The sequence below is a fragment of the Schistocerca americana genome, chromosome 4 (assembly GCF_021461395.2).
Source record: "Schistocerca americana isolate TAMUIC-IGC-003095 chromosome 4, iqSchAmer2.1, whole genome shotgun sequence".
NCBI lineage: Eukaryota > Metazoa > Arthropoda > Insecta > Orthoptera > Acrididae > Schistocerca > Schistocerca americana.
In genome coordinates, this window is record NC_060122.1 from 474,139,423 (window position 1) to 474,156,728 (window position 17,306).

A 17,306-nucleotide genomic window follows, 5' to 3' on the forward strand; every position below is an offset into this window, starting at 1 on the left:
ATTCAACTAAGTACCTAGGAATTACAGTTACGAACAATTTAAAATGGAAAGAAAGCATAAAAAATGTCGTGGGGAAGGCAGAGCAGAGACTGCGTTTTATTGGTAGAACACTTAGAAAATGTAAGAGATCTACTAAACAGACTGAGTACACTACGCTTGTCCGTCCTCTTTTGGGCTACTGTTGCGCGGTCTGGGATTCTTACCAGATAATACACTCCTGGAAATGGAAAAAAGAACACATTGACACCGGTGTGTCAGACCCACCATACTTGCTCCGGACACTGCGAGAGGGCTGTACAAGCAATGATCACACGCACGACACAGCGGACACACCAGGAACCGCGGTGTTGGCCGTCGAATGGCGCTAGCTGCGCAGCATTTGTGCACCGCCGCCGTCAGTGTCAGCCAGTTTGCCGTGGCATACGGAGCTCCATCGCAGTCTTTAACACTGGTAGCATGCCGCGACAGCGTGGACGTGAACCGTATGTGCAGTTGACGGACTTTGAGCGAGGGCGTATAGTGGACAAGCGGGAGGCCGGGTGGACGTACCGCCGAATTGCTCAACACGTGGGGCGTGAGGTCTCCACAGTACATCGATGTTGTCGCCAGTGGTCGGCGGAAGGTGCACGTGCCCGTCGACCTGGGACCGGACCGCAGCGACGCACGGATGCACGCCAAGACCGTAGGATCCTACGCAGTGCCGTAGGGGACCGCACCGCCACTTCCCAGCAAATTAGGGACACTGTTGCTCCTGGGGTATCGGCGAGGACCATTCGCAACCGTCTCCATGAAGCTGGGCTACGGTCCCGCACACCGTTAGGCCGTCTTCCACTCACGCCCCAACATCGTGCAGCCCGCCTCCAGTGATGTCGCGACAGGCGTGAATGGAGGGACGAATGGAGACGTTTCGTCTTCAGCGATGAGGGTCGCTTCTGCCTTGGTGCCAATGATGGTCGTATGCGTGTTTGGCGCCGTGCAGGTGAGCGCCACAATCAGGACTGCATACGACCGAGGCACACAGGGCCAACACCCGGCATCATGGTGTGGGGAGCGATCTCCTACACTGGCCGTACACCACTGGTGATCGTCGAGGGGACACTGAATAGTGCACGGTACATCCAAACCGTCATCGAACCCATCGTTCTACCATTCCTAGACCGGCAAGGGAACTTGCTGTTCCAACAGGACAATGCACGTCCGCATGTATCCCGTGCCACCCAACGTGCTCTAGAAGGTGTAAGTCAACTACCCTGGCCAGCAAGATCTCCGGATCTGTCCCCCATTGAGCATGTTTGGTACTGGATGAAGCGTCGTCTCACGCGGTCTGCACGTCCAGCACGAACTCTGGTCCAACTGAGGCGCCAGGTGGCAATGGCATGGCAAGCCGTTCCACAGGACTACATCCAGCATCTCTACGATCGTCTCCATGGGAGAATAGCAGCCTGCATTGCTGCGAAAGGTGGATATACACTGTACTAGTGCCGGCATTGTGCATGCTCTGTTGCCTGTGTCTATGTGCCTGTGGTTCTGTCAGTGTGATCATGTGATGTATCTGACCCCAGGAATGTGTCAATAAAGTTTCCCCTTCCTGGGACAATGAATTCACGGTGTTCTTATTTCAATTTCCAGGAGTGTATTAACGGAGTATATCGAGAAAGTGCAACGAAGAGCTGCACGTTTTGTATTATCGCGAAATAGGGAAGAGAGTGTCACGGACATGATACAGGATTTGGGATGGACAAGGCGTTTTTCGTTGCGGCGGCAACCTCTCACGAAATTTGTCAGCAACTTTCTCCTCCGAATGCGAAATATTTTTGTTGACGCCAACCTACACAGGGAGAAACGATCATCGTAATAAAATAAGGGAAATCAGAGCTCGTACGGAAAGATACTGGCGTTCGTTTTTTTCGCGCGCTGTTCGAGAGTGGAATAATAGACAATTATTGTGAAGTTGGTTCGATAAACCCTCTGTTAGTGTGATTTGCAGAGTATCCATGTAGGTGTAGATGTAGTTGTAGACTAGTAGTGGTACGGAGTACCCTCCGCCACGCGTCGTAATGTGGATTGCGGAGTATCGATGTATATGTAGATGTACAGAGATAATGATTCAGACCAATTATTAAGAAAGTGGCCCAGTTAACTCAACTCTCCGCTAATTAAGCTGATTACCAGTGGGTGCCTCAGGCATGAATCTGAGGTTTATTTTTATGAGACTTCTCAGTAAAACCCCTACTACAACAAATTGATGCGGACAATGCAGTTGAACGGCGGTCGTACATGGAGTTGAAATACTGACAGTGGTATTGGTAGACTCCAGGGCTCGGCCAGAGGATATAGGGCGATGCTGAAAATCTCAGAGTACGGTGCCTTACACTAAACGCTGCCGCCTTACATCTCTTCACTCCAAGAAGCTAATAATAAAGATGACAAGGAAGGTTTCTGTGAGAACAGTTATTAGCAATCACAGTCTGTGGCCTTCAGAACGCGGCACGGGGAATTGCCCCGGAAACACACTAGCGAAGGCGTCTAATGCCGGGGGCGAGGAGGCTCAGTGGCTAGCACGCTTGGAGGACGGCGGTTTAAACCCGCGTCCTGCCACCCTGATTTAAGTTTTCCGTGATTTCCCTACATCACTTCAGGAAAATGCCGGTATGATTCCTTTGAAAGGGCACGACCGACTTCCTTCCCCATCCTTTCCTAATCCGATGGATCGATGACCACGCTGTTTGGTCCCTCCCCAGATCAAACAACCAACCAACCAATAACGGCTCACACACACTGTCTGAACCACTAGTCTGTAACAGCGTTGCCAACCTTTCAACTTCGCTGGATCGCATCATTGCATGGAAATTATCGTACATTTCGTTGAGAGAGTTCGCCATATCTACAATCTACTATATACAGAGTGTTACAAAAAGGTACGGCCAAACTTTCAGGAAACATTCCTCACACACAAATAAGGAAAAGATGTTATGTGGACATGAGTCCGGAAACGCTTAATTTCCATGTTAGAGCTCATTTTAGTTTCGTCAGTATGTACTGTACTTCCTCGATTCACCGCCAGTTGGCCCAATTGAAGGAAGGTAATGTTGACTTCGGTTATTGTGTTGACATGCGACTCATTGCTCTACAGTACTAGCATCAAGCACATCAGTACGTAGCATCAACAGGTTAGTGTTCATCATGAACGTGGTTTTGCAGTCAGTGCAATTTTTACAAATGCGGAGTTGGCAGATGCCCATTTGATGTATGGATTAGCACGGGGCAATAGCCGTGGCGCGGTACGTTTGTAGCGAGACAGATTTCCAGAACGAAGGTGTCCCGACAGGAAGACGTTCGAAGCAATTGATCGGCGGCTTAGGGAGCACGGAACATTCCAGCCTATGACTCGCGACAGGGGAAGACCTAGAACGACGAGGACACCTGCAATGGACGAGGCAATTCTTCGTGCAGTTGACGATAACCCTAATGTCGGCGTCAGAGAAGTTGCTGCTGTACAAGGTAACGCTGACCACGTCGCTGTATGGAGAGTGCTACGGGAGAACCAGTTGTTTCCGTACCATGTACAGCGTGTGCAGGCACTATGAGCAGCTGATTGGCCTCCACGGGTACACTTCTGCGAATGGTTCATCCAACAATGTGTCAATCCTCATTTCAGTGCAAATGTTCTCTTTACTGATGAGGCTTCATTCCAACGTGATCAAATTGTAAATTTTCACAATCGACATGAGTGGGCTGACGAGAATCCGCACGCAATTGTGCAATCACGTCACCAACACGGATTTTCTGTGAACGTTTGGGCAGGCATTGTTGGTGATGTCTTGATTGGGCCCCATGTTCTTCCACATACGCTCAATGGAACACGTAAGCATGATTTCATACGGGATACTCTACCTGTGCTGCTAGAACATGTACCTTTACAAGTACGACACAACATGTGGTTCATGCACGATGGAGCTCCTGCACATTTCAGTCGAAGTGTTCGTACGCTTCTCGACAACAGATTCGATGACCGATGGATTGGTAGAGGCGGACCAATGCCATGGCCTCCACGCTCTCCTGACCTCAACCCTCTTGACTTTCATTTATGGGAGCATTTGAAAGCTCTTGTCTACGCAACCCCGGTACGAAATGTAGAGACTCTTCGTGCTCGTATTGTGGACGGCTGTGATACAATACGCCATTCTCCAGGGCAGCATCAGCGCATCAGGGATTCCATGCGACGGAGGGTGGATGCATGTGTCCTCGCTAACGGAGGACATTTTGAACATTTCCTGTAACAAAGTGTTTGAAGTCATGCTGGTACGTTCTGTTGCTGTGTGTTTCCATTCCATGATTAATGTGATTTGAAGAGAAGTAATAAAATGAGCTATAACGTGGAAATTAAGCGCTTCCGGACACATGTCCACATAACATCTCGTCTCTATTTGTGTGTGAGGAATATCTCCTGAAAGTTTGGCCGTACCTTTTTGTAACACCCTGTATAATCCGTTTTTGGGTACGTGTCCCGGACTTTTTGTTGCTGGTGGCATATCTAATGGCTTCCGGGGGCAACAAAAAATTCATTTTCAATATGTCGCGTAATTATTGACCAAATTTAAAAATGTAACATGCTGTCATAATCTACTGATTGATAATAAGTTAACACGATGAGATATGTATTACAATTGGAAACTAAGTGTTTTTATTGAAGGTGATAGCGCTCAAATATTCCAACTTCGTTCATCCATTACTGGAAGGTGGTAACACTTAGCGACTTAAAAGCTATACGAAACTTTTTCTCATCGGCAGCCTCCACAAAATCATGAGAAGAAAGACGTTTATCCCTTTCGACATTTCTCGCTCTCCATGTAGTCAAACTTTATCATCTGCCGTGACGTTTTGAGTTCTTACTTCTTTATTACTAATGCTATTCGCAACACACTTTGGAGACAATATCTTCATATATCACTGAATGCACCTGCGAAATTATATCATTGTACGGCACGTAGTTCAGGAGGGTATGACGTGACAGACACATAAATATGTCAAAAACTTGGTTCTGATTACACTGGCGCGCTGAATAACTTCATCAGGCGCGACGTTTATCTGTTCTTTACTACTAGTGCCATTCGCAACATATTTTGCATGTAGTACTTAGATATATGACTGAATGCACCTACAACATAACATCACTGCACAGAAAATATTTCAAGAGAACACAGCACGTAAGAAATAATGAGATGGGTCAAAAACTGGCTTCTGCTTAAAACGGAGCGCAAATTACCTATCGTAAAGTTATCCAGTATTTCATAATGAAAGCATTTAGCGACTTCCAACAAAATTTTTTGCATAATTTACATCCTTTTCTAAATTTTTCGTGCATACGTGCTTATCATCAAGAATAACGGAATTAGAGCGCTATTGTTATTGTTGTAGAGCATTTGGAAGAGCTTTTGGCTGGCCTCGGCCGGGGCTTTGTTCTGGTACCACACAGAACTGGTCGTGTCCGGTTATTTCAAGTTAACTTATCCACATTTTAATGCTACTAATTTTCAATTTTTTAATTAGGAAACAATTTATAAATGTTAAATATGCTTCACAAAATCATATTAAAGAATTAGTTCGTTATTTGCTTACCGTGGAAGAAGACTTAAAAGTGGATCCATCATCAGCACCATCATAATCATCATCAGCATCATCATCTCCCTCCTATGGTGGGTCAGGAACAGAATAATTGAAAGTGGATGGCCCCGAATATAACTACATTTTCCTCATGTTACTGAGCGCATTTTGAGTAGGATCAAAATTTTTGCATGAGATGCAGCTCCTCACACACCGGTTGACAAGTAAACATCCATTCATTATGGAAGTAACGAGCCTATTCCTATTTTTCATTTTTATAAGATTCTTCTTACTAAAAACGCTTTCGCAGTTAGCATTTGAATGTGGTAAGGATAAACATGAGAGCACAAACTCTAGGAGGTCGCGCGGGATTAGCCGAGCGGTCTGCAGCGCTGCAGTCATGGACTATGCGGCTGGTCCCGGCGGAGGTTCGAGTCCTCCCTCGGGCATGGGTGTGTGTGTTTGTCCTTAGGATAACTTAGGTTAAGTAGTGTGTAAGCTTAGGGACTGATGACCTTAGCAGTTAAGTGCCATAAGACTTCACATTTGAACATTTTTGAGCACGAACTCTGGTAGGGCTAGGAATTCTCTCTCGCCAAATAAAGTTTTTGTTACATATGTTCCTCCAAAATACATCCACTTCTGAACAGCACTTAATATTTTCGTCTATTTTGACGATAGGAAATTTCCTCCAGCCATCATCGATTTGTTGTAGATGCTTATCATCATCTAGAGAGACTATTCTTGGCAATTTTGACGCGAGAGGTATAAGAGAGGGAGTTTTCTCTTTTCTTTTGTTTGAAAGAGCCGTTTTAGACGTCAAAACTGCAAGCAATGGTAATAAATCGTCATCAGAGTTACGTATATTTTTTTCAGTTCGGAACATCCCGTCTACATGAAACCCTTACAAATGCGATAAAAGTCTTTCACGGCATCCCGTTCATTATATATTATTGGCTTCTGAATTCCCTTCAGAAATTCAGTTCCTAAATAAATTTGGGTGTCAGGAAGAAACTTTGGTCTTTTGTTAGGGTGAATGTCAGTCAATTTATTGGTTACGACATAATGCCGATCCATATAGCAGAGCAATATTTCCTCGTATCCTTCTAACATATTTTCATTCAAATCAATAATACTCGTAACAACTTTACCACTCTGGAAATACTTATTCAGATCTGTGAATTTTGGTAAAATATAGGCCAGAAATAAATAAAATAATTTTAAAAAACCGTCTTTGAGGGAGCGGTGAATTTCTTCTGCCATAACCAGCCTCTCCTCTAGGTATTTAGAATCAAAATAGAGACGCAAAGCTTTCCACTGTTTTAAAATTCTCACTACAACGTTCCGCAAAGATAACCGTCTTATGCGTGATGGATGTAACAATGTATGAATTTTGATATTTAAAAGATTTTGAAATTCATGTAGATACCCCTGTCTCTTAGCACTAGCTTTGAAATGGTTATGAATGTCCCTAGCTACGTCTTCACAACGTCTGGGAAGACGTTTACAAACCTGAGTAGCCACACATGTCAGGAGAGTGACATATAAATTTGAGAATAATTAATTCAGGACATTTTTCAGTTAACCTAGTAGTAATAGAATTTTTTGACCCCATCATAGAATTACAACCACGAGAAGCAAATCTTATAATACTGTTTTCAGAAACGTTATACTCAGATAATGATAGCATTAGATTAGAATAAAGGTGTTTACTTGTTGCATCTTCGCCCTGCTTAGAATTCCAGGAAGATTCCACAATTTACTTTCAATTTTATTTGTGTTTGTATCAAAATATCTAATCACGACACACGACGTTTTCAAAATGGTTCAAATGACTCTGAGCACTATGGGACTTAACATCTGAGGTCATCAGTCCCCTAGACTTAGAACTACTTAATCCTAACTATCCTAAGGACATCACACACATCCATGCCCGAGGCAGGATTCGAGCCTGCGACCGTAGCAGCGGCGCGGTTACGGACTGAAGCGCCTAGAACCGCTCGGTCACAACGGCCGGCCACGACGTTTTAACAGATCCTTCATCTGTTGGCTCATCAGTAAGAACACTGAATTTTGTATGCCTCAGTTTTCCTGAACGTTCATTCTTTACGATCTAGGAATATTTAGCGCGACGCAAATGTACAGCGTCGGAGCTTTTAGACTCAAGAAAATTGGAAATTTGTAGTAAGGTCTTAAGGGACCTAAGCTTAACAATACTTAATCTAACTTAAACTAACTTACGCTAAGGACAACACACACACCCATGCCCGAAGGACGACTCAAACCTCCGACGGAGGGAGATGCACGGACCGTGACAAGGCGCCCCAGACCGTGCCGCTGCCCCGCGCGGCTAGACTCAGGAAAGCAACCACCAATGCTGCCAGTTTAATTTCAGCAATGTGAGCCTGATCATTTAATGATGCATCAGCTGTAGCTGATTTCACAAAAGTACTCAAAACTGTCTGGCTTATACTCGATACAATATTAACTTTTTTGACATATTTTCACTTTTAGAACGTTTTATAACACGCCCCATTTCAGCACAAAAGTGATGTTACAGATTCCACATCTAGCCCTTTCATAGTTCGACTAATAAGCGCGCAACTAACGTTTAAATTCAGCATTAGTTTCCCACCCTTTTCTATATTTTCATTTTCACGTCTTACATTTAACTGTCCGCAACTCGTGGTCGTGCGGTAGCGTTCTCGCTTCCCGCGCCCGGGTTCCCGGGTTCGATTCCCGGCGGGGTCAGGGATTTTCTCCGCCTCGTGATGACTGGGTGTTGTGTGCTGTCCTTAGGTTAGTTAGGTTTAAGTAGTTCTAAGTTCTAGGGGACTGATGACCTCAGATGTTGTCCCATAGTGCTCAGAGCCAACCACATTTAACTGGCTCTGGAAAGTCCTATCGCTCCAGTGTTAAAATAGCGCTTATAAATTACATATTTTCTCAGAAAGTATTTGAGCTAGGAAGTTGAAATTTTTACAGGTTATTTCTTGGCTACAACTTAACACAGGTGTTTTTAAAGTTTGAGTTCAGTTGTTAGGGATTAATTTTTTTTAATTGTAATGAAAATTCACTTATTTTTGTGCCATTTTTTATTTATAAATTCAACAGTATGAAGGTTTTTGGAAAAAGGCTCCGTTAAGTTACGCAGAAGGGTCTGTGTAGCATTTTCCTGAATATTTGAAGCAAATTGGTGAGGTAAATTCTGAGAAAAGAAAGCAGTAAATAAACATGACACACGCGACAACCGAGCGAGCAATATATATCGAACTATCACAGGTTACCCACAACATTTACTTTGTAGCATTTATTTTCTCTCACATCACTTAAATGTAGATGATGAGCGTGTAGATTCATGAGTACAGCATTTGACAGCAGTCTGACAGCGCCACAGTGGGTCACGCCTATGCAGACGTCTGTAGACGTCTCTCCATTGATAACAACATGCTGTGTTCTGTTCGCTAAAAACTCTTCAATCCAGCCACACAGCTGGTCTGATATTCCGTAGGCTCTTACTTTGTTTATCAGGCGACAGTGCGGAACTGTATCGAACGCCTTCCGGAAGTCAAGGAAAATAGCATCTACCTGGGAGCCTGTATCTAATATTTTCTGGCTCTCATGAACAAATAAAGCGATTTGGGTCTCACACGATCGCTGTTTCCGGAATCCATGTTGATTCCTACAGAGTAGTTTCTGGGTTTCCAAAAACGACATGATACTCGAGCAAAAAACATGTTCTAAAATTCTACAACAGATCGACGTCAGAGATACAGGTCTATAGTTTTGCGCATCTGCTCGACGACCCTTCTTGAAGACTGGGACTACCTGTGTTCTTTTCCAATCATTTGGAACTTTCCGTTCCTCTAGAGACTTGCGGTACGCAGCTGTTAGAAGGGGGGCAAGTTCTTTCGCGTACTCTGTGTAGAATCGAATTGGTATCCCGTCAGGTCCAGTGGACGTTCCTCTGTTGAGTGATTCCAGTTGCTTTTCTATTCCTTGGACACTTATTTCGATGTCAGCCATTTTTTCGTTTGTGCTAGGATTTAGAGAAGGAACTTCAGTGCGGTCTTCCTCTGTGAAACAGCTTTGGAAAAAGGTGTTTAGTATTTCAGTTTTACGCGTGTCATCCTCTGTTTCAATGCCATCATCATCCCGGAGTGTCTGGATATGCTTTTTCGAGCCACTTACTGATTTAACGTAAGACCAGAATTTCCTAGGATTTTCTGCCAAGTCGGTACATAGAATTTTACTTTCGAATTCACTGAACGCTTTACGCATAGCCCTCCTTACGCTAACTTTGACATCGTTTAGCTTCTGTTTGTCTGAGAGGTTTTGGCTGTGTTTAAACTTGGAGTGAAGCTCTCTTTGCTTTCGCAGTAGTTTCCTAACTTTGTTGTTGAACCACGGTGGGTTTTTCCCGTCCCTCACAGTTTTACTCGGCACGTACCTGTCTAAAACGCATTTTACGATTGCCTTGAACTTTTTCCATAAACACTCAACATTGTCAGTGTCGGAACTGAAGTTTTCGTTTTGATCTGTTAGGTAGTCTGAAATCTGCCTTCTATTACTCTTGCTAAACAGATAAACCTTCCTCCCTTTTTTTATATTCCTATTAACTTCCACATTCAGGGATGCTGCAACGGCCTTATGATCACTGATTCCCTGTTCTACACTTACAGAGTCGAAAAGTTCGGGTCTGTTTGTTATCAGTAGGTCCAAGATGTTATCTCCACGAGTCGGTTCTCTGTTTAATTGCCCGAGGTAATTTTCGGATAGTGCACTCAGTATAATGTCACTCAATGCTCTGTCCCTACCTCCCGTCCTAAACATCTGAGTGTCCCAGTCTATATCTGGTAAATTGAAATCTCCACCTAAGACTGTAACATGCTGAGAAAATTTATGTGAAATGTATTCCAAATTTTCTCTCAGTTGTTCTGCCACTAATGCTGCTGAGTCGGGAGGTCGGTAAAAGGAGCCAATTATTAACCTAGCTCGGTTGTTGAGTGTAACCTCCACCCATAATAATTCACAGGAACTATCCTCTTCTACTTCACTACAGGATAAACTACTACTAACAGCGACAAACACGCCACCACCGGTTGCATGCAATCTATCCTTTCTAAACACCGTCTGTGCCTTTGTAAAAATTTCGGCAGAATTTATCTCTGGCTTCAGCCAGATTTCTGTACCTATAACGATTTCAGCTTCGGTGCTTTCTATCAGCGCTTGAAGTTCCGGTACTTTACCAATGCAGCTTCGACAGTTTACAATTACAATACCGATTGCTGCTTGGTCCCCGCATGTCCTGACTTTGCCCCGCACCCATTGACGCTGTTGCCCTTTCTGTACTTGCCTGAGGCCATCTAACCTAAAAAAACCGCCCAGTCCACGCCACACAACCCCTGCTACCCGTGTAGCCGCTTGCTGCGTGTAGTGGACTCCTGACGTATCCAGCGGAACCCGAAACCCCCCACTCTATGGCGCAAGTCGAGGAATCTGTAGCCCACACGGTCGCAGAACCGTCTCAGCCTCTGATTCAGACCATCCACTCGGCTCTGTACCAAGGTCCGCAGTCAGTCCTGTCGACGATGCTGCAGATGGTGAGCTCTGCTTTCATCCCGCTAGCGAGACTGGCAGTCTTCACCAAATCAGCTAGCCGCCGGAAGTCAGAGAGGATTTCCTCCTATCCGTAGCGACACACAACATTGTTGCCGACATGAGCGACCAGCTGCAGATGGGTGCACCCTGTACCCTTCATGGCATCCGGAAGGACCCTTTCCACATCTGGAATGATTCCCCCCGGTATGCACACGGAGAACACATTGGTTTTCTTCCCCTCTATTGCTGCCATATCCCTAAGGGGCCCCATTACGCGCCTGACGTTGGAGCTCCCAACTACCAGTAAGCCCACCCTCTACAACCGCCCGGATCTTGCAGACTGTACTCATTATGGTACATATACGATCCATATTGTACAGTTGGCAATGCTGGTCTGAAACGCCAAGTGCTTGCCCAAAGCAACAACAATCACAACACCCAAACTTATTGTCACTGGGCAAAGATTACTCGGAATTGCTGGACACAGCTAAACCAGCGGTTGCTGCTGTCACATAATACATAATCTGCGATGAAGCTAACCGAGGAACTTATGAGAAATGTCACAAAGAAAAACAAATATATCGACTTGGGAGGAGATAGGATCCTCACAAGAAGAAGCCGTGGGCTATGGTGTCCACCCGGCGGATTAATGATGAGGATCGGTGTGCCGACCAGCCTGGATGCGGTTTTTAGGCAGTTCTCACAGCCGACAAGGTGAATACAGGGTTGATACCCAAGTCCCGCCTCACAAACATTACAAAACTTTCGCTCATTTCCACATGAATAATACTGCACACGTACAGTGGGGGGCTAATGGGGTGTGGACAGGAAGGGCATCTGGCCACCCCTTAAACCAACCATGCCAAATCCGTTAATAACCACACCAACGCTGCATCGATGCGGGACAAATGTATAAGAAAATGAATGCAGCGCTGGTATGTGTGCAATACGTTGTAAGCAGCTACTCATAAAACTACATACACGTTTCACATAGACACCATTACATAACAGGAATCCAACCATCCGATTAGGTGACACCACAGTTACTGTAAGTACCCCATGTAGATAGTCAAGAGAACGTCTAGCTGGGGAATGCAACTTTTCAAAACACAAGAATTGCAGTACAGAAAACCAACAGTTTACGCACATTACATCACGTGCAACCACTACAGATTATTAATTCCCTTTGCAGAGGATTAGAACTTAAGAGGTGTGATCCGTACCTTGATTATCAGCTGCCTGTTCAGCGTTTAGGCCACTGTACGCAGATGGCACAGTGGCAAGACACTGTGCAACAGCCAAGGGTAGAGGCTCCCATCTTTTCTGAGACCGTCAACCCTGAGTGTAGTCATACATCAGCTAGTACGCCCACCCACCTTCCTTCCCACATCTTCATCAACATTAGCGCCTAACTATAGAACAACAAAATTAGCCAGGTGCGAGTAGGACTCCCACACTGAGCAAAACTTACCTGAAGTGACAAAAGTCATGTGATACCTCTGCGTTTGACCGGCGTAGTGCATCATATCGATGTGGCATGGACTCAAGTCGTTGGAAGTCTCCTACAGAAACACCGGGTCAATGTGTCTCTGTAGCCATCAATAATTGCGGAAATATTGCCGATTTTCTGCACGAACTGACCTCCCGAATATGTCCCATAAATGTTCGATGGGATTCATGTCGGGAGATATGAGTGTTCAAATCATTCTCCCGAACTGCACAGAATGTTCTTCAAACTAATCACGAACAACTGTGCCCCGATGACATGGCGTGTTACCATCCATGAAAATTCCATCAATGTTTGGGAACACCAAGTTCTTAAATGGCTGAAAATGGTCTCCAAGCAGCAGAACGTAACCATTTCTAGTCAATGATCTGTTCAGTTGGACCAAAGGCCCAGTAAATGCCTGTAAACTCAGTCCATACCATTACGGAACCACCACCAACTTGCACTGTGTCCATGGATCCATGGGTTTGTGGGGTCTGCGCCACTCATACTCTACCATCAGCTCTTAGCAACTGAAATCAACTCTCGTCTGAGAAGGCCACGGTTTGCGTGTCGTCTAGGGTCTAACCGATGTGGCCACGAGGCCAGGAGAGATGGTGTAGACGATGTTGTGCTGTTAGCAAAGGCACTCGCGTTGGACATCTTCTGTCTAGCCCATTAACGCCATATTTCTGCGCACTGTCCTAACAGATACTTTTGTCGTCCGTACCTCATTGATTTCTGCGGTTATTTCTCGCCGTGTTGCTTGTCTGTTAGTACTGACTCTACGCAAACGCTGCTGCGCTTCGTCGTTAAGTTCATGGTGAGAAGTAATGTCTGACATCTGGTACTCTCACCTCATTCTTGACACTGTGGATCTAAAAGTACCGAAAGAGAACGCCCCTTGCTTCTGGCTCCAACTACCATTCGCCGTTTTCACATGAATCACCTGAGTACAGTCCGCAGCTCGTGGTCGTGCGGTAGCGTTCTCGCTTCCCGCGCCCGGGTTCCCGGGTTCGATTCCCAGCGGGGTCAGGGATTTTCTCTGCCTCGTGATGACTGGGTGTTGTGTGATGTCCTTAGGTTAGTTAGGTTTAAGTAGTTCTAAGTTCTAGGGGACTGATGGCCGTAGATGTTAAGTCCCATAGTGCTCAGAGCCATTTTTGAACCTGAGTACAGATGACAGCTCCATCAATGCTCTACCCTTTTATATCCAAAGTAAACGATACTACCGCCATCTGTATTTGTTCATATCGCTATTCCACGGCTTTTATTACCTCAGTGCAATTATGTATATACAGGGTGGCGCACGAAATGTGTTACCATTTTGTTTTTGAATATAAACTTTATTGTCAATACAATCTGAAAGGAACATATACTACAATGAAGAGCCGTCCATGGAGACTTGTTGTAGCTCAGCACACTTCCTACAAACGAACACTGAAGGTAGTGATTACCCTACGGCACGTGTCTTCCGTAAATTCAATGCAAGCTTGAAGAATAAGTCTTCTGAGCTCCATTAAACCACGTGGACATTTTGGGGAAAATTTTTTCCTTTAGGTACCCCCAAAGAAAAAAGTCACATGGATTGAGGTCTGGACTATTGGGGAGCCAATTTTGTCCGTCATTGAAGAGACCTGGAAACCTGAGTGAAATGATCCGCATGTCGAAATGCTCGTGTAAAAACTCCAACACAGTGTTTGCAGAATGTGGCCTTGCTCCATCTTGCATGAACCACTGAGTGTTGAAGGGCAAGGCAGTAGCAAGAAACTGTGGAATGAAGCTATTGCGAAGCATGCTCAATAAGGGTCCAACAAGTCCGTGACTGGAAATTGCTGCCCACGCTGTGATCCTCGGAGCATAATGTTGTCGTTCATGAAGCGCTTGTGGTTTTCAGTGACCCAAAAGCGTACATTTTGCTTTTTAACCACACCGTCTAAATGAAAATGCACCTCGTCTGAAAACCAAACGTTGTTGAGAGTGTCTTCCCTAACCTCCGCCCACTGAGCAAACAGTAGTCTCTGCTGCTTGTGTTCTTCAGTGAGCTTCTGTGCACAGGTCATCTTGTATTGGTACATATGGAGGTCACTTTTAAGAATGCGTTGAACGGAGCGTCTGGATATTCCCAGTTACACTGCTGCCTTTCTACACGATTTCCAGGGACTTCTCTGTACAGCAACTCGTACCATTTCAATATTCTCCGGCGAACAAACAGGCTTAGGCCGAGGTCGCTTCGCTTTCAATGCTGTTCGTTCCTGTACAAATTTGTCGTACAACCTGTGGATGGTCTTCTTGCAAGGGACCCATCGTGTGTTAAACTGTTGTCGAAAACGCCTCTGAGTCACAACAAGACTTTTCGTTTCATGAAAAAGTAACACAATTGCCGATCGTTGCTGTGTCGTCAGTCTTCCATTGTCAGCCATTGCTGCTTACCAGTCTCCTAGCCGAAGTATCGTGAATTACACGTCATTTCCTAACTTATTTGTTTTTCCAAGCTCTGCTGGTACTGCTGTAGAGATCCCAGCGGGATGTCTAATGTGCGTCGTAAATTGTGAAAGAAACAATTGGTAACACATTTCGTGCGCCACCCTGTACATAGTTCATCCATCCCGGGAATCGAGAATAACGAACGATGTTTGCCTGTTATCGCCATTGATAGCGGGAAAATATCGGTCCCGGGAGTTCCATATCTTTGGAGAATGTTTCAACTTTAGTTTTGATGTCGGATAACAAATAACAAAAGAAATATAAGAAATATTTTTGTGTGATCTAATTATAAAATGAACATTTCTTGATTTCTTTTCCTTTACTTGCACTGTGAACACTTCCTTCTTGCCAAATTCCATGGTGCTAGGTGGGGTAGCGACTATCAAAATATGTGACATAAATGGCCCTATCTTTTGATTACGTTGACTTAGAAGCTTCAATTTCGTACACTACCAAGGGACCATAAACATTTCTATGTGACAAAATTCAATTTGATATTCCAACCAGTTTATGAGAAAATGAGTTTTAAATAGTCAACATACAGACATATGGACAACGAAATAATCCTATACGGGTCCTAATTTTAGCGGCTGAGATAAGGAATTCTAAAAATTTTAATTTTTTAAGAATACATTTAATTTTGAAAAACGAAAGATAAGTGATATTTAATTCTTGGTGGTGTTTCATTAAACCATGAACTAATGAGTTCATGGGGCAATTGGTATTGCTTATATCTACCAACCTTTTTTTTTCTATTTTTGGTAGGATAATGAAGAAATTCTCAATTCTCAGCTTATTGCGAGTGCCGCCTACAACTTCTTTTCACAAAAAAGCTAAATACCCAAACTGAAGTTGCACATTGTTACAAAACATGCTTCCTTGGCATCTACCTAGAGACACTTGTTTCACGCACACACCCTGCAAACGCAACCCCAATTTACTATTAATGTAGTACGTATTATTTGGTTCCTGTTGCATTGTGCGCCAATTAGTTCGTTTATGTGTTGCTGAATGAATACTGAAGTAATTTCTGGTCCATTTCGAGAACTACCTATAACTCGGAGAAAGTATTTTCATTAGATATTTAAGTTTAATAGATGTATATGACAATATTCCATTAGACCTACTGACGGCCTTGGGAGAGGCAGTCCTGACAAAACGCTACCATCTGGTGAGCAAGATGTATTATGAGACATGGGAAATGCCCTCAGACTTCAAGAAGAATATAATAATTCCAATCCCAAAGAAAGCAGGTGCCGACAGATGTGAAAATTACCGAACAATCAGTTTAATAAGTCACGGATGCAAAATACTAACGCGAATTCTGTACAGACGAATGGAAAAACTGGTAGAAGCCGACCTCGGGGAAGATCAGTTTAGATTCTGTAGAAATATTGGAACACGTGAGGCAATACTGACCCTACGACTTATCTTAGAAGCTAGATTAAGGAAAGGCAAGCCTACGTTTCTAGCATTTGTAGACTCAGAGAAAGCTTTTGACAATGTTGACTGGAATACTCTCTTTCAAATTCTGAAGGTGGCAGGGGTAAAATACAGGGAGCGATAGGCTATTTACAATTTGTACAGAAACCAGATGGCAGTTATAAGAGTCGAGGGACATGAAAGGGAAGCAGTGGTTGGGAGGGGAGTGAGACAGGGTTGTAGCTTCTCCCCGATGTTATTCAATCTATATATTGAGCAAGCAGTGAAGGAGACGAAAGAAAAATTCGGAGTAGGTATTAAAATCCATGGAGAAGAAATAAAAACTTTGAGGTTCGCCGATGACATTGTAATTCTGTCAGAGATAGCAAAGGATCTGGAAGAGCAGTTGAACGGAATGGATAGTGTCTTGAAAGGAGGATATAAGATGAACATCAACAAAAGTAAAACGAGGATAATGGAATGTAGTCGAATTAAGTCGGGTGATGCCGAGGGAATTAGATTAGGAAATGAGACACTTAAAGTAGTAAAGGAGTTTTGCTATTTGGGGAGCAAAATAACTGATGATGGTCGAAGTAGAGAGGATATAAAATGTAGACTGGCAATGGGAAGGAAAGCGTTTCTGAAGAGGAGAAATTTGTTAACATCGAGTATAGATTTAAATGTCAGGAAGTCGATTCTGAAAGTA